We start from the raw sequence: 21443 nt of genomic DNA, 5'->3' as shown, positions 1-21443 counted from the left end.
TTGGGTAAGCGGCGCCATCTTTGGAAGGGCGTATCTGGGGACTAGGATAGCTAGGCTATAAATCAAGGCTTACAAGGAGTGGTTTGAAAGAGTGAGGCAGTGTCAAGTTTAAATTGGGGAAGAGAACATTTGTATTTTAAAGAGAAAAGCCAGTTGCCTTCCGTTTCTTTTCCGTCAAAGCTTAGCAGGGCCGTCCTGTCAGATTGTTCCTGAGATACTAAGCCAAAGCTTATCTAATCATAGCTTGCCTGAATACGCAGCACTTGGCTGGATTTGCTCACGGTGCCAATTCACACAACCGCTCAATGTTAAATCTGGCCATGATCGTGAAGTGAGCTCTGTCACTTGAAGACCCGTCCCTCTTTCTTTCCTCCTTTCTCCCTTCTGGTTTTCCTCTGCTGATGATGGCCTTTCGGACCACAAAGGCAACGGACAGCCTTACCTTCCTTTGACCCAAAGGTGGTGTTTTTTTTCTTCCTTTCGCTTAACCTCCAAGAAACTTCTTCAGCTCTGACTGGATGGTGGGGAATGGAAGGATTTATATTCCTTGCGGACGTAAATCTTGCATATAATTCCTCCCATTCCCCACTATCTTGTCAGAGCTGAAGAAGCTTCTTGGATGAGGAACAAAATGTCTTCAAAAGAAAAAGAAAAAAACAGAAAATCCAGTTGCCTCCTGAAAAAAGCAACTCTGGGACAACTACAACCTGGATGACTTAAGAATCTCTACAGACTTTAAGCTATACAATTTGGGATGAAACGCCCTTGGAATGGTGTGGGAGAAGGAATGGATTTCCAGAGGGAAAAATTACAGACTACAGGAACCAGAAGCACCACTCGGGTGACTCTGAGGAGACAGATACACCTCCAAGTGGCCTCAACGACCCTCTAAAAAGGATGCAAATGACCAGCTGTCTGCAAGGAATATCAATCCTTCCATTTCTCCACCATCCAGTCAGAGCTGGAGAAGCTTCTTGGATGAGAAGCGAAATGTCTTCAAAAGAAAAGAAAAAACCAGAAAGTCCAGTTGCCTCTTTTTTAAAAAAAAATGTCAGCTAAAAAGATACTCCTTTGGTCTTTTTAGCTGCCAGAAAAAGGGAGTGTGGGAAAAACAAGGCATTCTTGAAATGCCTAGATAATCAACTCAGCAGCCTAAAGTTGTCGGAGCGTAAGAAGGTGATTGGAGAGCATGATGGATGACTCTTGGAGAGGGAAGTGTCCTATTGGAGAAGTCACATCCAGGGTCAAAGACCAGGGTCAAGGGGGAAATGTCTGATGTGATTTAGTACCGGCTGCACCCAGCCAAGCAGCCAACATGGCGATTTCTATTAAACCAATTTACTTTTTCTGAGATGCGCTAGCGACTTTTGCTTTGAATGAGGAGGGTTTGTTGGAACCCTGACAAAAAGCACCATTTGGGACAACTACAACCGGGAGGATGGAGAATCTCTGCAGACTTAATCATCCTCAGGTTTCTGAAAGCCGGGGTGGTTATGGGGGTGGGAAGAGAAGATTTTCAAATGCATTCGGTAAACAAACACCTTATCGTACACTTAACTCCCACGCATCGTTTTTAACCACCATTCCACAGCCGAGAATTGACTTCACAACTCTTTGTCGCTTCGTTTCAGAGTGGGAATGAGGCATTTGCCTGCCAGGGACTCCCACGTGCCTTATCCTAGCTGCTTTTAAGGGGAAAGCAGATGCCAGGCAGGGGAGGCCGAGACTAAGGAAGGGATCGATCCTAACTAACCCAAATCCCTTTCACTTTATAACGACACGTTTCATCCCTTGGGGTGATCTGCGGCACCGATAGAGACGCCCTGGAAACAAGGATTTGAAAAACACCCTTATTTGAAAAGCCGCTGCTGCTGTGTTTGCAGCCAAAGCCTTCGGAAAAGGAGCCACTGTTGTAGTGCCAGAAACGTTTCTACCTGCTGTTTATCGATAAGACTCCCACACACCTGGATCCAAGGCTACAACAGCGAGGATCTTCCCTATGCTGGGCTGTATTGAGGTGAGTGATGGGAATTGACTTCAGGTAACCCAAGAGAAGGGGAACCACACCTGGATAAAGCAGAAAAGGCTTTGGCGTGGCTGCAGGGCTCCTTCGCGGAAGCCACTTCTTGTTTTAACAGAGTTGGAAGGGATCTTGTAGGTCATCTAGTCCAACCCACCCCTCCAGCCATGCAGGAGACCCTACACCATTTCTGACAGATGTCAGTTCCAGTCTCTTCTCGAAAGCCTCCAGGGATGAAGCTGCCACAACTTCCGAAGGCAACTTCTCTTCCATCGGCTGATTGTTCTCCCAGGAAATTCTTCCTTGTTTCTACTTTGAATTATTTGTGGGGCTGAATCTGTCTTGTCTCATTTCCTCTGCGGAGTTTGGATCAAATTAAAAATTAAAGGAAGTCAAGACTGGCAGATATTTTCCTCTCGTCTCTTCCCCTCTCCTTTTTCCTTTCCTTCCCTTCCCTTCCTCCTTTCCTTTCCTTTCCTTTCCTTTCCTTTCCTTTCCTTTCCTTTCCTTTCCTTCCCTTCCCTTTCCTTCCTTCCCTTCCTTCCTTCCTTTCCTTTTTCCTTTCCTTTCCTTTCCTTCCTTCCTCCTTTCCTTTCCTTTCCTTTCCTTTCCCTTCCTTTCCTTTCCTTTCCTTTCCTTTCCTTCCTTCCTTCCTCCTTTCCTTTCCTTTCCTTTCCTTTCCTTTCCTTTCCTTCCCTTCCCTTCCTCCTTTCCTTTCCTTTCCTTTCCTTTCCTTTCCTTTCCTTTCCTTTCCTTTCCTTTCCTTTCCTTCCTTTCATCCTTTCCTTTCCCAAATCCCAACTGTAGAATTCTAAAACACATTTTCTACCAGGAGGACCTCCAGTTTGGTACAGTCCACCCACACGTCAAGAGTCTTCAAGATTTCCCATGACATCTTCCAAAGCCGCCGCTAAAAGCCCACGATGCAGCCTTCAAACCAGAGCCATTCCCTTTTCGCCTCCCTCTGCCTCCTTCAGCAGCCAAACTTAGTTCCAAGTGTTACCACAATCACCACCTGCTACACAGGTCTTGGTCTCCCCACCCCCTCTTTCTCTGCCTCCCTCCTCACACACACAGAGAGAGTAATGCCAGGATTTCACTGGACAACGGGGAAATCCTAAAGCCCTGAAACAGGTCCTTGAGCTCTTATGCAAGGAGAAAGCATCCCCATTTTTCCCTGCTTGGCTAATTCCTTCTAGCAGGGGTCCTATCCAACTTCTGCCCTAAGATCTCCAGCTAGAGACTCAAGGATCTTGGCCAACCGCCTTGGTGATCCCAATGTCTAAATCCGCCCTTGTCTGCTGGATGAAGCTGCCGCAAACTGGGAAGGTCTGAATTAGCCAGCCCCACCACGGAAGCCGAACAAAGAGGCGACAATCCCAGCTCATCCCACAACCCCACTTCACCTGGGGTTCGGCTTCCTTCCGCAGAATCTTTGCGTTGGGGATGCATGCAACCCCTAATGCATTAAGAAGAGACCGGACACGGGCAGTCGTGCGAAATGGTACAGGCGCTCCCTGCTTGAGCAAGGGGTTGGGCTAGGTGACCTCCAAGGTCCCTTCCAGCTCTATTCCGACGGGACAAGTTAGGAGGCCCCTTCCCTTGAAGCATTCCAGGGTGAGAATTTGAATCTAGGGGCGCGAAGAAGGGCTCAAGGGTTGCTCTTCAAGGTGATGGCAGCCCCTTCCTCTTTCTTCAACCATTTCTCATTCCTTTTCCCACCCCTTGCCAAAATACACAGGTTTCGGAGTCTGACCACGAAGACTTTTGGAATGGGAACTCTACTGAACTGGGAAGGTGGGGGGAAGAACTGCTGGGCATCACTTCCTCGGCGAAAATTGGCTAACCCTTATGTCTGGAGCGGTGTAGGGTTTCCTGCTTGACCAGGGGGCGGGCGGGTTGGACTACAAGACCTCCAAAGGTCCCTCCTGACTCTGTTCTTCTATAATATTCTTTTTTTTTAAATAAATAAATTTTATTGATTTTACAATTAAAACAAACCGACAACACATACACCAATGGAAAAAAAAAGAGAGAGAGAAAAAGGGAGAAGAAAATAGAAAGAAAAAATAGAAAACGATTAAAAACATTCTCATCTTCAACAGTTTGTAAGACCTCTTTTTTTTTTATCCTTAATTTATGCCATATACACACACACCTAATCCTTACATATATCTGTGTATCACTACTATGGATTTATCCTATCAAAATGGATTTCTCCCGACCAGACAAATTAGGAACAACTTAAGAATAGTAATATTCTAAAAAAAAAACCATTGATCCTGCTGGGACGGTCTCTCCAAACACACAAACACTCTCCACACACACACACACACACAAAACCACTTTGAGGAATTCAGGAGCTACCGCAAAGACCACAACTACCACCAAGTTGAGTTCTTTTATGCCCCCCACTCCTCCACCTCCCACCACAAGTTTGAAGAGCACGTCCTCCTGGCTAGCAGCAAAAAAAGGAAGCAGCAACCTTCAGCCTGCATCTCCAAAACGGAGACCCCCATCCCACCCCCCAAAAAAACCCCTCCAGTCTGGCTCCTCTAGATAACCAAGCCTCTCTCCCACCCCCCAAAAACCCTAAGGAAAGACCTCTCACGCACGCACAGTGGTAACCAGGATACCCTCAACCTCTCCAAACCAACATTCACCCCCATCAGGGATCTCTCCCCCTGCCGCCAACAAGGCAGCCCTTCTTCCAACGTGCGCCATGCTTGGCAGCTGGCACCGAAAAGGCGCCCGCCACCTTCTCCCGCGTCTGCAAAGAGCAGCTCGGCGGGCAAGAGGGACCTGGGTTACAGCGGCTACCTCTCCGGGAGAAAGTCGGTCGGAGGAAGCGGCTCCTCTTGCCGGGCAGGTGGGCCGGCGATCTTCCCCTTCCCCGGAGACACCGCTGAAGCAGCGCTTGCTGAGCTTGCCGAGTCCCATCCGCGCCTCTGCCCGCCCTTTATACTCCGCCTGGGCAGCTTGGTGCTTGCGAAAGCCAGGCTGCTACCATCACTTGGTGGGGGGTGGGGGAAAACGGGGTAAGGAGAAGCAGCAGCAGCGATTTGGGTTTTTTTGCCTCCTCCCCGCCCGCCCCCCTCGCTTCTTCCCCACCTTGGACAGCGCCGGCACTCGCTTCGGGCGCGGATGTATGCAGGTTCCCCCCCTGCTCTTCCCCCCCTTGGCAGGGAGGCAGGATGGTACAATCCGGGTGCTGTACAGTATCGGAGGGGCGAGGGGAGGGCGAGACCACGCCAAGGGAAGGGGGGGCAAAAAGGAGTTTTTAAAAAGGAGTGGGGAGGGAGAGCAGCGAGACGGAAAATCGGCTCTCCTTTTGCAACCGGGCGCCCGCCGGGTTGGAAGGACTCCGCTTCCCATCAGAGCCGACTATTTTGGAGAGTTGTAGTCCTGGAGGGTGCCCGGCAGGCTGGGACGGGAAAGATGCTTTGCCCCCCCACCCCACCCCCCAAGGCCAGAGTTGAGTTGGAGGGGAAGAAGACCAGCCGTGGTTAAAACTTGCCCCAATTCCCCATCAGGTCTGTTTGGAGAGAAACGGGAGGATTGTTTTTCCTCCCATCCCTTGCTTGTGGTGGGGGAAGACACCCCCCCAAAACGGGTCTGGAAGGCAGGATTCCCCCTCCCCTCTGCCCCAGCCCCTGGGGATCCCTCCAGAGGGATCCACTTCCCTTGGGACCGAAGGGAGCACCGAGAAAGGATAGCAACGCAGGCTGCCCACACATCCTTGGGAGAAACTCCACCCAACTTCCTCCTCCCCTAAGAGGGGAGTGGGAAATGCAGGGATTTGGGCTGCCCCGTTGCAACCACAAATTACTTGCCCCCCCCCACATGGTGCCTGCCTGATCGAGCAGGTCTCCCCCTCCACAATCCAGGGAATCCAGTCAGCCTGAAAGGGGGGCAGGTGGGGGAAATCACAGCTTCCCATGCAGATATGCCAGGCCAGTAACCACATGTTCGGATGCGTTGATAGGGAGGAGGGGGTTGCGTAGAAAAGATCTGGGTATTGCAACAAGGGCTGGGGAGATGGGAGCCACGATGTCCCCTAAACCCTCCCTCTTCCCCCCACCCCAATCCAGCTTTGCTTGTGAGCAAAATTAGGGGCCTCCTTTGAATCATGTGCATGACAAGGCATTTCCTCCCAGATCGGCACTGCATCTCACCTGCGGGCGCTGGAGAAGGCAGGGCAGGGCACCCCAAGGGAGTTGGCACAGGTGGGACAGCAGAGGAGAGCAGCAGAAGTTATGTGGGGCCAAAAGGTAGCAGAGAGAGGTTATAAAGCAGCCAAGAGGAGATGATGATGATGATGATGATAATAATAATAATAATAATAATAATAATAATAATAATAATAATAATAATAATAATAATAATAATAATAATAATAATAATAATAATAATAATAATAATAATAATAATAATACAGCCCAGGGGTCCTTGGTGCTGTAGGAGCTTGGTTGTTTTCATGTAGAGGTTTTGTGATCCAAACTAGGTTAATATAACCAGGGCTAGCACTGATGGTGTTACCTAGTTGGGGCCATGAAACGTCTGCAAGAAAACAAGAAAGCTCAAGAGAGCACCAAAGACGCCTCGTGTCAACCCTGAGCTACAAATAAAACAGCTGGCATAAATCTATCCCCACTCACCCAGGATCCAGCAGTTCTCAGGACCGCAGGTTGTCCATTTTTGAATTAGGGACAGAAGAAAGATGGGTGAAGAGGACACAGGCTAGCCAAGGAGGCACAGAGAGGGCTTCTCCCAATAACTCCAGAGTCCGGCTGCCCTCGGCACTCGACAGAGGGTGGCTCTGCGGGACGAAAAAAAACAACGGTTCATAGCTTATAGTAGCCGCAATGGGGGAAGCATCTCCCTTCTGGTGGTCTCGTTCCTGCTGAAATGCCCTCCCTGCAATTACACCCTCTTGGCCTGGTCCTTGGGCTACCCAGGACTAAATGCTGGTCATTCAGAGGTAGACTGTGGCTACAGCTGGAAGCTTCCTGCAACCTGGGACTTCCAAAGCCAAGGCAGAGCTTCTAAGCCAGCAGGCGCAGGATTGTTGGGTCGGCTGGAGACAAAACATGAGGAGATGGGGCAGCCCCTGGTTGGCAGGATGATTGATCAGAGACATAATATTTGGGGTGGGGGGGGGGGGCAGCCCCTGGCTGGCAGAAGTTCCCAGCTGCAAAAAGGCAGTTTCAAACTAACTGCAATAGCACCTGATCCCTCACATTTCCTGCACTTGTTTCTAATTCTCCTTCCACTGCTTGGAACGCAAATCTTACTGCAAAAGGGGAGAAACAGCTATTATACTCCTTTTCCCTTCCCCGGGGTTTTTCTGCATCATGTCTCATTCCCTCCCCCCACAAAAAAAAACCCCTGATTGCCTTCTCTTAATGATCCCTGGTGCACATTAAACACACACACACACACACAAAAACACAGGGGCATTATTGTCCCCGGTGATCAAAGATCCTTCCGAAAAGCATCAGCAGCCAAACCTATGCTGGATGGAGGAAAAAAATAAATAAACAAACCCGGGAAAGCATTGAGTGGGATAATTTCAGCCAAGTTAGCTGAGCCACCCAGCCGGGAAGAAAAACAGCAATCAATCTAAGAACAAGGCTAACAAACCAGAAATAAATCAACAGCCTTCCTAGGTTGGAGAAAGCAACCTCGGCCCTGCCTGACTTGGGCCTGGAAAATGCTGCTCCCATTTGCCCAATCAGGATAGAGCTGGAAGGGGCCTTGGAGGTCTTCTAGTCCAACCCCCTGCTCAAGCAGAAGAACCTGGCCTAGACCATTTCAAACAGGTGGCTGTCCAGTCTTTCCTTAAAAACTTCCAGGGATGAAGCACCCACACCTTCTGAAGGCGAACTGTTCCACCGGTTTAACTGTCCTAGGAAATCTCTGGTTTCGTTTCTCCTTGTTTAATTTCCAATATGTAAACCCTTTTCAATCTCCAAACAAAACAAAAAAACAAAAATTTCCCCGTGACTCTTAGACCCTTCCCCAACTTCCCTGGGGCTGGGCAAGGGTCCAGCTTTTATTTTGGGGACATTAGCAAGAGATCTTCTGATGACACTGAAGCTTGAAGCTGTAGATTGGTCCTGGAAATGATGTTTGTTTCTGTTTTGTTTTTGTTTTTTCATCTGAGAAAGAAATAAGGTGTCCTTTTTCATCCTGCCAGCCAGCGCGAGACAGATAAGTTTATATTCCCAAGACAAACCATTACAGACCGAGTCGGTACCATCACCAGAGGGAAAGGGAGAGGAAAGGCACTCCAAAGTTATCGCTGGGGGAGATCAGAGGAAGGGATAAACGCAAGGAAAAACGAGAAATGCACAGGACATTAAGAATCCCAACTGAGATGGCATTTTTTTTCCCCCTCTCCCTGCAATTAAATAAGCTTAATAGCTTTCGGGGAGACATTTCTGGGAAGGGTTGTGGTTTTGCATTGTAAAGGAAGGCTGGGGGATGCTTGGCAGAATCGGGGGCTTGCAAGGAGGAGTCGCACAATGCCACAATGCACAATCTCCCTCTTTCTAGCTGGGCAGTATTCCCGTCATCGGGACGAAGCCATGAATGGTGTTTTTTTTTTTTGGCTCGGTGCATCTTCCTAGCCATAAGGGACGCGGTGGCTCAACGGCTAAGACGCTGAGCTTGTCGATCAGAAAGGTCAGCAGTTCGGCGGTTCGAATCCCTAGGCGGAGTGAGCTCCCGTTACTGGTCCCAGCTTCTGCCAATCTAGCAGTTTGAAAGCACATTTTTAAAAAAATGCAAGTAGAAAAATAGGTACCACTTGGGAGGGAAGGTTTAACGGCGTTTCGTGCTCCTTCGGCATTTAGTCATGCCGGCCACATGACCATGGAGGCGTCTTCGGACAGCGCTGGCTCTTCGGCTTTGTGATGGAGATGAGCACCGCCCCCTAGAGTCGGAAACGACTAGCACGAATGTGCGACAGGAACCTTCACCTTATCTTCCCAGCTACTGGGGTGAGAGAAGGAAGGAGTTTCCCTCTTGGAGAAGACTGCACGGACAGCTGTAAAAGGCGAAGATGAGGGGTGCTTCCCAACATGGGAGGTGACTGGGTCAAGCAAACCAGGGCAGCCAATGTATATATAGAGTGTATATATACACTCTATGCTCTTTTGTTCTAAGTAGAGTTTCTGGTTTCCTGTTACAGTTGTATGGTTGAGCAGTAAAGCACATGGTGACAGTACTTTGTTCGGTGTGGTGCTATATATATGAACAGACTTTCTAACACTGCCTCTCTGAGCTGAAGCTTCCTTCAGCTTCTTTGTGATGCCGCTCCAAGTGAAAGAGAAGAGTCCTGCCAAGGCAGGGCTTCTATGTGGAAACCTGTAAAATATCTCCACAGGCCAACTTCATCAAATGTGGGATTTATCTTGTTGAGAAACCCAAATATAATTCCCCAACGTTTCTAAGTAGCTCGTTGCCCATCCGTATCTTTGCTTGCACAAGGCTCAACTCAGAGGAAGACTATGCTTCCAGTATTCCTTTTAACAAGAACCATGAGGACTAGGGTCTTAGCCTTTACACCCCAGTTAAAGAGGATTCAGCTAGGTAAGATTAGGTGAAAGTTTGATGTATTTAATTACCTTTGCCAAGTATTTTTGTACTTGATTTTCTCTCCAAATGTGTTGGACCCCCAATTCCCAGAATTCTCTGTTTGAAATACTGATTAGGAAATTCAGGGAGCTGAACTCCAGCCAGGGCACCAGGCTGGAGAACGGAGGGTTCTACCCGCAATTCAGCATCTCTCAACAAGGGGGGCATCTGCACTTCTAAATCCAAGCATCCAAGGCTCCCATTACATTTGCCGGGAGCTCAAGGTTCTAGCCCTCATTTCTACTTCTATTTCTGCCACCGCTCAAAAAGACGAAGGTGTGACTGCTGCAGAACTGTGAAGAACAGAAAATTTAAAGGTGAACATTCAGCCCCCTTGATTTCCTCAGACCTTCCAAGTACAATTTTTCTCTCTAAAACTAGGAGGGGGGGGAGGGAAGAGGAATTAAATTAGGCTGCAGGTGGAAGGAGGAAAAAAACAAAACCCACCTCCTGCTGGTGTTCAAAGTCCTTCTATACAGCAGCTGCGCCTTTCAGCAGCCCAGGAAGGCTCCTGACAGATGCTCACCTGCAGGGAACTGTCAATCAAAGCAGGATTGGAGTCTTCTTACCGGTTTCTAAAACCCACTGGGAATGCTAGGAGTGAAGGAATGTGGGGTGGGTGGGTGGAAAGTTCCCTTCCCATCAATTTCGGATTTCTTCCAGGTTCCACAAAGGGCACCATCCTTCTGCTCTGCTTTCGTTGTTACACGTCGCGACCTCCTTCGCGCTGATCCACCAGCGGCCTTCCTTAGACTCGAACCCTTGTTCGCCCAGGTTTGCAGGCTCCCTTTGGGTCTCCCTTGGAGCAGGCTGCTTGACATTCTCACTCCCTGCCCTCGGCCCCACTCCGGCTGGTGCAGGGTATTTTTCCTGAACCGGCCTCGCGCCGCCTCTCAGACATGAGACTTCGATGCCACCTCCATCTTTTCACCTCCACCCATGCTCTTCTCTCTCTTCTCTCTCTGCTGTTGGCATATTTCACACTGTTTCATCCAGTTTGCCGATTGGCAGGTGGGTTTCTTCCTTTCTTCCTCCCCACCCCAGCTGATCCCAACCCTTAATCCGGATTAGGGCAGTGCAGGGTGTGTTTTTTTAGATGCAATCCCCACCCTCCATGCAAACTTTCCTTCGAGACAAACCTGCAAAATTTTGGACCGCTGCTTCCTCCGGAGATTCGTTCGGTCCCGTGGTCTTCTGGTCCCCTCTGGATTTTTCCAACGGGAAGACTTTTTGTGGCGTGTGCCTCGCTCTTGGCAGCAGCCGAAGACGGTGCCCGGCTCATTTGGAGGGTTACCTCTCTCTTGCTTTTCTAATGAGCTGTGGAGAGCAATATGGAATTAAGACGATCCAAGTTATTAATTGTCTACAACAATTAAGTCTTGAAGCCTAGGCCCCCCGAGCCCCTTTGGACTACCTAGAGAAGCCAATTAAAGCATCATCCATATTCATGGGCCTTAATCCACAGGCTGCCAGCTTTCAGCTCCGTCCGCCCTTCCCACTCCGCTTGGCGGCCCAAGGAGGTGGAACACTCCCTCCCTCCCCCGCTTTTTTTTGGGTTTTTTTTTTGCATGTGTTGCCTTAGGTGAACATAAAAGCAAATATTTGATGCAGCCTTGATTAGTGCAAATCAAGTCCGCTCCTGGCTGAATCTGCTAACAACATCCGAAAAAGATTGTTGACGTGGCTGTGTTCAAGCCTTCCTTGACCCTGTGGGATCCCTGCTGGCTGAGTCTTCACAGGGCCAAATATATATATATATATATATTTTCCCCCCCCAGTTCCCGGGTGCTGTAATATTTAACCTTTTCCATGCCTGTGAGATCTGCAACTCCTCATGCTAATCTTCTTCAACTTGGGTGCTGAGTGCAAGGGGCAAGGAAGGGCAAGGAACAGAGGTGGTATTCAGCCGGTTCTGACCGGTTCTGGAGAACCGGTAGTGGAAATTTTAAGTAGTTTGGAGAACCGGTCAATACCACCCCTGATTGGCCCCATCTCTTCTCTGCCTCCCATCAAATCCCAGCTGATCAGCTGGTTCTTCTTTGGTTGCCCTGCCCAGGAGAATGGAGCTGGGAAGCAGGTTAGTGGGGTGGGGAGGGAAGGGGTTTTTTGCAGTATATCCTTCCCCTGCCACGCCCACCAAGCCACACCCACAGAACCAGTTGTAAAAAAAAAATTTTTGAATCCCACTACTGGCGAGGAAGGAGGCACAACGCTGCACAACACAACAGTGATTAGAGCTTTTCACAACAATAATTCACAAAATTCAGGCTTAGCGGGGAAAAAGACAGTTGGTTAACTCACCTGGTATTGCACTTCTGGTGGGCTTGTTCTTTGAAATATTAAGGGGAAAGACACAGAGAGAGAGAGAGAGAGAGAGAGATTTGCCATTGAGATGCAGACCCTTAAAATATCTCCTACCCCACCCCAGAAAGGAATATTCTACATCTGGGGAGGGGAGGAGAATTATGTTTGATGTTCTGTGACTGAATAAATGAATTCCCTTACACACACACACACACACACACACACAGCCCCCCACAGACTGCTGGAATTTTGCTACTGTCCATCATCCGCAAAGGATCCTGGGAAAATCCTCTGAGGCTGAACAAGAGGCGGAAAGAACAATCACCTCGTTCTAATTTTCTCAGCCAGGTTCAAACAATGAGATGGTTTTTAAAATTTGTTTTTTTTTTTAACGAGAGCCACAAGGCAGTCTTGGAAAGCTCAGCAGTCCAGCTGCCTTTTTACCCAAAGGTTTCGTTTCTCTGAGGCTCAGGTAGAATTATGTATGGATGCGTGCAAGTCTAAACGGTGTGTGTGTATGTATGTATGTATATTTATATTTGCTCATCACGACTCTTAATTCTGTGCCAAGACTTTGCAATTAAAAGAGAAAGGAGAAATGTGCAGGGTGGCCGATGGGGAGAAGCGCTAATCAGAGCTAAATGAGGAGATTGTCTCAAAAGCCATTCATATTTCTTGATTAACAAAATCTGTTAATTACCAGAACCGTGATTCCACCCCCCACCCCCCCAAGTTGTTTCAATTTCCCCTTCAGATTGCTTTCGATGGGCATTTTACAAGGCCTGCCTGGCTGATTTTCTCGATTTTTGACAGCCAAGTTGGGAGGGCCAGATTTTCTTGTGTGTGTGTGTAGCTAAAACAGCTTCATCTGGGCACAAGAGGGAGTTATCCATCATCCTGGAGAGGGGTGGGTGGGCAAAAAACAAACCCCAGCCTTGCAAGAATATATAGAGGAAAAAGATAAGTCACAGCGGGGAATTGGCAATGTTTCATAAAACATTTCGGTGCTTTCTTGAGAATCCCATTGGCCCTCAAATGATCTTTCTAACTTCAGCGGCCTGACGCAATTCCCACATGCTGACAGTCCCCGGAAATTTTACTTTTCGTGCATTATCACCTAAAGATGAAAACTCGGCCTGCAAGGTCACAGGGGAGTTGAAGATTATATAATGCTTCATATTCTGAACTCTATTCCCTCTTTTCCCACTCCAATCTGACATCTGCTGGTCCTTCCTTTAACAGATAACAGAGAATCAGAGTTGGAAGGGATCTTGTAGGTCATCTAGTCCAACCCCCGCCCAAGCGGGAGACCCTACACCATTTCTGACAGATGGCAGTCCAATCTCTTCTTGAAAGCTTCCAGGGATGAAGCTCCCACAACTTCTGAAGGAAACTTCTGTTCCATGGGTTGATTGTTCTCACTGTCAGAAAGTTTCTCCTTATTTCCAGGTTGAATCTCTCCTTGTTCAGTTTCCATCCATTATTCCTTGTCTGGCCTTTGGGGGCTTTGGAAAATAACTTGACCCCTTCCTGGCTCTCCTGTCTCCCCTGGTCCTTCTCTTTACTAGACTAGCCATGCCCAGTTCCTGTAACCATCCTTCATATGTTTTTTTTTTTTTCTCTTCCCTCCTTGGACGTCTCAGCTCTCATTACATAATCATTCCTCAACTACTTTTATATGGTGTTTTTATTTTTTTTAATTTTTTAAAAAAGAGGTGAACTACAGTTGCCTTGGGAACGGTAATTCTGAGCATATCATTTTTTTTTTAAAAAAAAAAACTAGTTGGGGAAGAATGCATGTGTGGATACTTCTGTGTGCTTTCAAATCTACTGTCAGCCTGGGAAGCCATGTCGCTTGTGGAGCTTCTAAAGGTAAAGGTAAAGGTACATGCTAGTTGCACCTACATGCTAGTTGCACCTACGTGCTAGTTGTTTTCCAGCTCTAGGGGATGGTGCTCATCTCCATTACAAAGCCGAAGAGCCAGCGCTGTCCGAAGACATCTCCGCGGTCATGTGGCCGGCATGACTAAACCCCAAAGGCGCACGGAACGCTGTTCCCTTCCCACCAAAGGGGGTCCCTATTTTTCTACTTGCATTTTTTTTTTACATGCTTTCGAACTGCCAGGTTGGCAGAAGCTGGGACAAGGAACGGGAGCTCACTCCCTTCCGCGACGCTAGGGATTCGAACCGCCAAACTGCCGATCTTTCTGATCGACAAGCTCAGCGTTTTAGCCACTGAGCCACCGCGTCCCTTGGAGGTTCTAGACTGCCACATTTAGCGCCTGGGAATTTGGGAGGGTTTTTTTTTTTTTGAAGAGCAGTGGATGAATAGCCACAACAACATTCTTTCTAGAAGAGTCAAGGACATGTTACCCTACACCTGGAGGGGAGTGACTGGGGATAGTCTCCAGATGGGACGAAGACCTGATTGGGCCGTGGGATGGACTGGTGGATGCAGGGGATGGAGCTTTGATTTCTCTTTTGAGGAAGGGAAAACCCGGAACTCTCAGATTCTGGTTTTCCCAGATGTGCCAATATGACATCTTTAACAAAATGATACTTTGAGAAGATGATTGTCTCAGAGTTGTTTGTTTTGGAGATTGTTACTTGGACCGCTGACATCAACGTATCAAAATTGACTTCCTGGGGGGAAAGCAGCAGCAGCAGCAAAAAGGGACAACCGGAAGAGGGGGAGGCTGTTCGTCCTTCCCTGCAAAGCCTTTGCTCCAGATGTTGGGCGAGACTGGTCCATTGATGGCCTTTCCTACCTTGGTGTGTTTCATGCGAAGGGCTGCACCACAGCGGTAGAGCCTCATCTGGGCTTCCTGTATTTAACCCTGTTCCATTCAAAAACATTTTTGCTGGAATAGAACTAGAAATAATAGAAATAGAATAGAAATAATAGGAATAGAAATAGAATAGAAGTAGAATAGAAGTAGAAATAGAATAGCAATAGAAAAGAAATAGAATAGAAATAGAATAGAAATAGAAATAGAATAGAAATAGAATAGAAATAGATTAGAAATAGAATAGAATAGAAATAGAAAGAGGACAGAAATAGAAATAGAATAGAAATAGAAATAGATGAGAAATAGAAATAATAGAATTAATAGAAATAGAATAGACATAAAAATAGAATAGAAATAAAAATAGAATAGAAATAAAAATAGAATAGAAATAGAAATAATAGAATTAATAGGAAAAAATAGAAATAGAATAGAAATAGAATAGAAATAGAATAGAAATAGAAATAGAATAGAAATAGAAATAATAGAATAGAATAGAAATAGAAGAGAAATAGAATAGAAATAGAATAATAAATAGAATAGAAATAGAAATAGAAATAGAAATAGAATAGAAATAGAATAGAAATAGAAATAGAATAGAAATAGAAATAGGACAGAAATAGAAATAGAAGAGAAATAGAAATAGAATAGAAATAGAAAAAAAAATAGAAATAGAATAAGGAATAGAATAAGGGATGGAATGGAATATAGAACAGAATGGAATGGAATATGGAATCGAATCGGATGGAACGGAATATGGAACATGGAACGGAACATGGAACGGAATCAGCAGTGGGATCCCACCTGTTCCTTTGCTGGTTCAGTGATGGCGCCCACACCTAACGTGCCCACGTGCAGCTTTCCCCGCCCCAGCTGAGGCCTGCAGGGCCAAGGGAGAAGTGCCAGGGCTGGTGGGAGGGCCAATCCTGCCCTTTCTCTTCTTCCCCCACTCAGCTGATTGCCGGAGGCTTTTTTTTGAACTACTGGTTCTGCGGACCCGGGAGCAATTTTTGCTACTGATTCGGGCCGGAGCGATCTAAACCAGTAGCCGTTACCACCCCTGAATGGAAAGGAAGATGGAACGAAACGGAAGGGAATAGGAAACCAGTCCGCCCATAGAAAACCGGACCAGATAAGCCATACAGACCAAGGTTTCTCAACCTTGGCTATTTGAAGGGGTGTGGACTTCCAACTCCCAGAGTCCCCTGGCCAGCATGGGGCACTCCCAGAGGGGAATTCTGGGAGTGGAAACCCACCCCTCTTCAAACCGCCAAGGTTGGGAAATGCCAACATAGACAATCGTATTAAGACTGGGGTTTTTTGTTTTCTTTTTCCCCCTCCTGCAGTGTTTCACTGAGGAATGGAAACATCATATGCATATTGTTGAAATACGACGCGACATAATCGTCCTGCTGTGCATGGGTTGAGCCTTTATTTCAGATCAGGGGGAGTTGAGGGGGGGGGGGCAGTGTTTCATTGGTGCATCTAACAACAAGGGGATTGGATTCCAAAGAAACGAAGTAAGTGAAATTGGCAGCCCCAGGGGAAAGGGACGGATTTTATGCCGAAATCCAAAGAGGAGACATTCCCAATGCCCCAGGTCTAATTCAAATATTCCCCATTAACACTTCTGCAAAAACACAACTGTTTCCCTCCAACGATGCCAAATCACATTTCGCTTACTAATATCTCTCCCTCCCCGGTCTAATCTTGGTGGGTTTGGGATTCCCACCCACCCACCACTCCCCAACCCATGCACCAGCAGGCAGCCTTGTGTAAAACTGCCCTGTAAGCTGGCTTTATTATAAACAAGTAACAAACCATAAAGCAAGAACAAAAGGGAAAGGGAGAGGGAAGGAGGGGGTGAAATATCCAGAAATGTAGAAATCAAATAGAAAAAAGATCCGCCTGTGATGGAGACCCATTAATTTCTTTGTGTTTGTTCTGGGATTTTAACAACCGCCTGCTCTGTTGTGGTTTTATCTGACTCCCTCAGCTGTAAAATTCGCCTCCTCTCTGTCTCCTGAGCTTCGGAGATTTGCTAGAGAACCAGGGATAAAGCCACGGGCTCTCGACAAACAGAGATAGCGGCCCCAACATCATACATCACCCTCCGGGGGGTGGAAACGCAGACCTGCCCAAGGGTGAAATTACATTGTATTCTGTTTGGATAATTGGATGTCATCTAACCACCCAACTTGTTAGAAGATGAGGTTTCCCATCCTTGGCAGCTGCAGGGGAGGGAGTTCTCTCCTGGGTCCAAGGATGACCTCTTGCACCTTTTTCGAGAGGGGATCCGGTCCTTCTGTTAGCCAAGAGAGACCACGGCTGACTTGCAAAGGGGTCGCAGAAGAACCTCGGCTGTGGAGGGGACAATTTAGGACTTTACTCTGGGGTCAAACCTTGACCCTCACCTCGGCTTTGGTGTGTTGGGTCCCAACTGCCTGGTCAGCAGGAAGTCAGCCATAACACGCTCCGGGGATAAGCAGGGAAAGAAAAGGATGGAGAGGAAGCCCATCCATTGACCTGACAGCCCCGCTTGATTAATGGTTCGCCCTCTTTGCCGATCAATTCATTAATTATCCTGCAATATAGGGGGGGTGGACCCCGGCCCCTGATTTAAGCACAGCCCGTGATTTATCAAAGGAAGGGTGAAGGAAGGATGATTGGGGAAAGAGAAGCAAGCAGTCGAGCCGCAGGGAATAAATACCGAATATTCATCTCCCATCGGTGTAAATTCTTACTAGGATCAAACTGAACTTCTACGCAGCCTCTTCAGGACGTCAAGCCAAGCTGGTCCCACATCTGGGTATGCCAGAAACTATAGGGCAGGTTTTCCCTACTTGTAGGGTAACAACCCTCAATCTGGCCAGCATAATCAGAGACAGGGAGTTTTGTCTTGGGTATCTAGTTACCCCTAGAATGGATGCCTATAATATGCTCTACATGGGACCGCTATGTGTTACTACCACTTTATAAGGCCTCGTTAGGCCAAACTTGGAATACTGCACCCAGTTTTGGTCAACACAATGTAAAAAAGAGGTTGAGACTCTAGAAAGGGAGCAGAGAAGGGCAAGAAAGAGGATTAGGGGACTGGAGGATAAAGCATATAAAGAACGGTGGCTGGAACTGGGGATGTCTACTTTAACGAAAAGAAGGATAACAGGTGACATGATAGCAGTCTTCCAATATATGAGGGGCAATATAGTGCTTCACACCCCTCTCTAAGCGGTTTACAGAGTCAGCCTCTTGCCCCCAAACACTCTGGGTCCTCATTTTACCCACCTCAGAAGGACGGAAGGCTGAGTCCACCTTGAGCCCGGCGAGATTCAAACTGCCAAATTGCAGGCAGTCAGCAGAAGTAGCTTGCAGGACTGCATTCTAACCGTTGCGCCACCGTGGCACAAAGCACCTGAGAAGGCAGGACAAGGAGCAACGGGTGAAAACTAACCAAGGAGAGAAGCAACTTAGAACTAAGGAGAAACTTGCTGACAGTGAGAACAATTAATCAGTGGAACAACCTGCCTCCAGAAGTTGTGAATGCTCCAACACTGGAAGTTTTAAAGAAGAGATTGTATAGGGTATAGGGTTTTCCTGCCTAAGCAGGGGGTTGGACTAGAAGACCTCCAAGGTCCCTTCCTACTCTCGTCATTCTAATTCCAGTATCTGGAAGCTTCAGATGGTGCAGAAAGTAGCTGCGGGGGAAAGTCATAGGCATCCCCAGGAGGGCGCAGGTGATCCCTCGGTTTCACGAGCTGCATCGGTTGCCAGTTTGCTTCCAGGTGCAATTCAAGATGTTGGATTTGACCTTGAAAAGCCTTTATGCACAGGGCTGGGTTATCTGAGGGGTAACATCTTCCCTGCCTCATCAGGTCCAGCAAAACAGGTATGGCTCCATGTACTGATGTCAGCTGTCGGTTGTTCTCTTGCTATCTTTGGTTTTTGCTGTTTTCTGGGGTTGTTGTTTTTTTTAAAAATTATCCTTGAGTGTTTTATGGTTTTTATGTGTTGTAGGAGGCCCAGAGTGATGTCGTGGGCTACATAAATCTGCTAAGTAAATAAATAAATATCGGGAAGGTCTCATCTCCTAGAATTGGCCGGGAAGAGCCCGATCTTTAAATTCTTCCAGGAAAGCTTTAGAAGACATATTGGTGATTTGTGGCCTCTTTTCTCAGAATGCTGGCACTCTCTTTTGCCAAGTCAATCCCTGAAGGGAAGCCAAGATCTTTAATCTAGGTCTGTGGATTCTTAAGGGCTTGTCGGAAGAAAAGCACAGCGTGATTCAGAACCAGGGGCTTGGAAACCAGTCAGTAGGATCAGCTTAAGAGAATAAAACACGTTCGCCTTTTTTAAGCCTCTCTCCATCTTAGACCAAAGCTGAATTGGGGTCAGACATGACATCTGAACTAGCAAAATGGGCTGGGCTCCCAACAGTGCAGGAAGCTATACATCCGAAGTTGCAACACTACAAAAACCCACCCCAAACCGACCCCGAGTTGCAAAAACTACCCAAAGATTTGAGTTTGGGCCACCATGATATTTAAAAAAAAAAAAAAGATATTGAGACTCCAGAAAAGAGTGCGGAGAAGAGCAAGAAAGATGATTAGGGAGCTGGAGGCTGAAACATACGAAGAACGTTGGCAGGAATTGGGTACGTCTCGTCTAGTGAAAAGAAGGACTATTGGTGACATAATAGCATCTTCCAATTTTGGAGGGGCTGCCCCAAAGAAGAAGAGGGGGTCAAGCTATTCTCCAAAGCACCAAAAGGCAGGACAAGAAGCAACAGGTGGAAACTAATCAAGGAGAGAAGCAGTCTAAAACTAAGGAGGAATTTCCTCACGGTGAGAATGAACCATTAATCTGTGGAACAACTTGCCTCCAGAAATTGTGAGTGCTTCAAACATTGGAAGTTTTTAAGAAAATGTTGGACAACCATTTGCCTACAGGGTTTCCTGGCTGGGCAGGGGGTTAGACTAGAAGACCTCCAAGGTCCCTTCCAACTCTGTTATTCTGTGAAACTCACCTGAAAGACACCTCCAGAATGAGTCCCGTAGGAAGCATCAGGTACCCTTTTCAAACTTCCTGAGTCAGGTTTTCCACAAATGCTCTGGAAACCTCCACTCTCTCTGCGGGGGAAATAGGCTAGCCGGGTGGGGAGTGGAGGGGATTTTGCGGTAACCTTCCCCTGTCACGCCCACCAAGCCACGCCCACCAAGCCACACCACGCCCACCAAGCCACGCCCACAGAACCGGTAGTCAACCATTTTGAATCCCACCACTGCTTTGCTTGCCAGAAGGTCACAAAACACGACCCAGGAATACTACAACCATCATAAATACGAGTCAGTGGCCAAGCGTATGAATGTTGATTCTCTGACCACAGAGATGCTCGCAACGGTTGTGTCTGAAAACACTCCCAAAGTCACTTTTTTTCAGTGCGGTCTCTAAATGGTCGAACGAATGAATGAATGTTCTACATCAAGGATATATATCACTCAGAAGACTTACAGGAGGCCCTGGATTCTAGATATAATTTAATTTAATTAAAGAAGGATAGATATATAAAGTCCTCAAAATGAGAAAGACTCAAGATGACGATACGGAGCGAAATATTGCAAAATGTTTTAACATCCCCTCTTTGGAGACACACCAGCACGACGACGGAGAAATATCAATATCCAGGTGACCCTTCCTTTAAAAATATCGAATCTCCGCATATACGCGTGATAGCATTTCTATATCTGGAGGTGCGTTTCGACAGGTGAAGTGACACAGCAGTAAAGCATGGATCCTGAGAAGGGATATAGAAGGATAATTCGCAGCAGAGAGAAGTTACTAGAACTTTCCTCCAAACTGGAGCCTTCTTTCCACCCTTGTTTTCAAGCCAAAAACAAAGTTCCGAAAGGCAGACCAAATGTTGATTTATTTATTTTTTCACACGCAGCCCCCCCTGCGTGCAGCAAATGCCAGGAAGCATTTAATCATCGGGTTTTTCTTTAGAAAAACCCGCGGTTAGAAGCCCGGTGAAGTGTGATTATCTTTCAGAATCAGTTGAAAGAGAGCTCACTTCCAGCCGCGCGGTTTGCGGCCCAGCCTTGCCCCATGAAAAGAAGCTCTGGGGGTTGAATGAAATGAGAACCGAGAGTGCTCACAGAAGCAAAGAGAAAGCTTTTGTAATGTCTCTCTCTCTCTCTCTCTTTTGTGCTCCAGCGACTCCTTTGCTGGCAATAATTAAATCTCCCAGGTTCGGGGACTGAAACTGGCACAGCCTCCTTAAGGGTCCGAGGAGGACGAATCAAGAAATCACGAGAGATTCTCCGGCTTTCCAACGTTGTCAGTTGTGAGGCTGCTACCTCCACCTGCTCTCTCTCCCCCACCCACCCCCCCCCAACACACCTGGCGAGGCAGAACGAGGAGGGGCATCCAGGGGTGGGCTGCTAGGGGGTTGCAGGGGTTTGGGAGAACCCCCAAATCCCACTCCTGGCTGGCCCTGCCCACCTTACCCCTCCCAGGAGTCCCCACACGGCCTTGTTTTGGAGGCAGGTAAGGACAAGGTGTGCAGGGAGGCTCGGGGAGAGTGAAAAACGGGCCTTGCGGAAGTTTGAGAAGCCTGCGAATGAGCCAGTTTCTGGCTTCCAAAGAGCCTCCGGAGCCCGGGATGGCCATTTTCGCTCTCCTGGAGGCCCGACAAA

General features: G+C 47.6%; 1 protein-coding gene across 5 annotated transcripts in view; it reads right to left on the bottom strand.

Moving 5' to 3' along the window:
- The window catches only part of DISP3 (dispatched RND transporter family member 3), a 64123-nt gene that overhangs the window by 32735 nt on the left and 9945 nt on the right, over nucleotides 1–21443 (bottom strand). The window contains exons 3-4 of one of the 5 annotated variants that reach the window (XM_087944837.1): nucleotides 10801–10978; nucleotides 6679–6839 (exon numbers count right to left, since the gene is read on the bottom strand). The gene's annotated coding sequence lies outside the window, so the exon portion shown is untranslated. Of the gene's footprint in view, nucleotides 1–4840; nucleotides 5039–6678; nucleotides 6840–10800; nucleotides 10979–21443 lie in introns of those variants that run through there. The other 4 variants (XM_087944838.1, XM_087944840.1, XM_087944839.1 and 1 more) reach the window with 4 other exon arrangements.

The sequence above is a fragment of the Notechis scutatus genome, chromosome 16 (assembly GCF_049901735.1).
Source record: "Notechis scutatus isolate UNSWTSFEM ecotype Mainland chromosome 16, rNotScu1.2, whole genome shotgun sequence".
Lineage (NCBI taxonomy): Eukaryota > Metazoa > Chordata > Lepidosauria > Squamata > Elapidae > Notechis > Notechis scutatus.
Note: the sequence above shows the minus strand (reverse complement) of the source record. Positions and strands in the feature narration are given on the sequence as shown.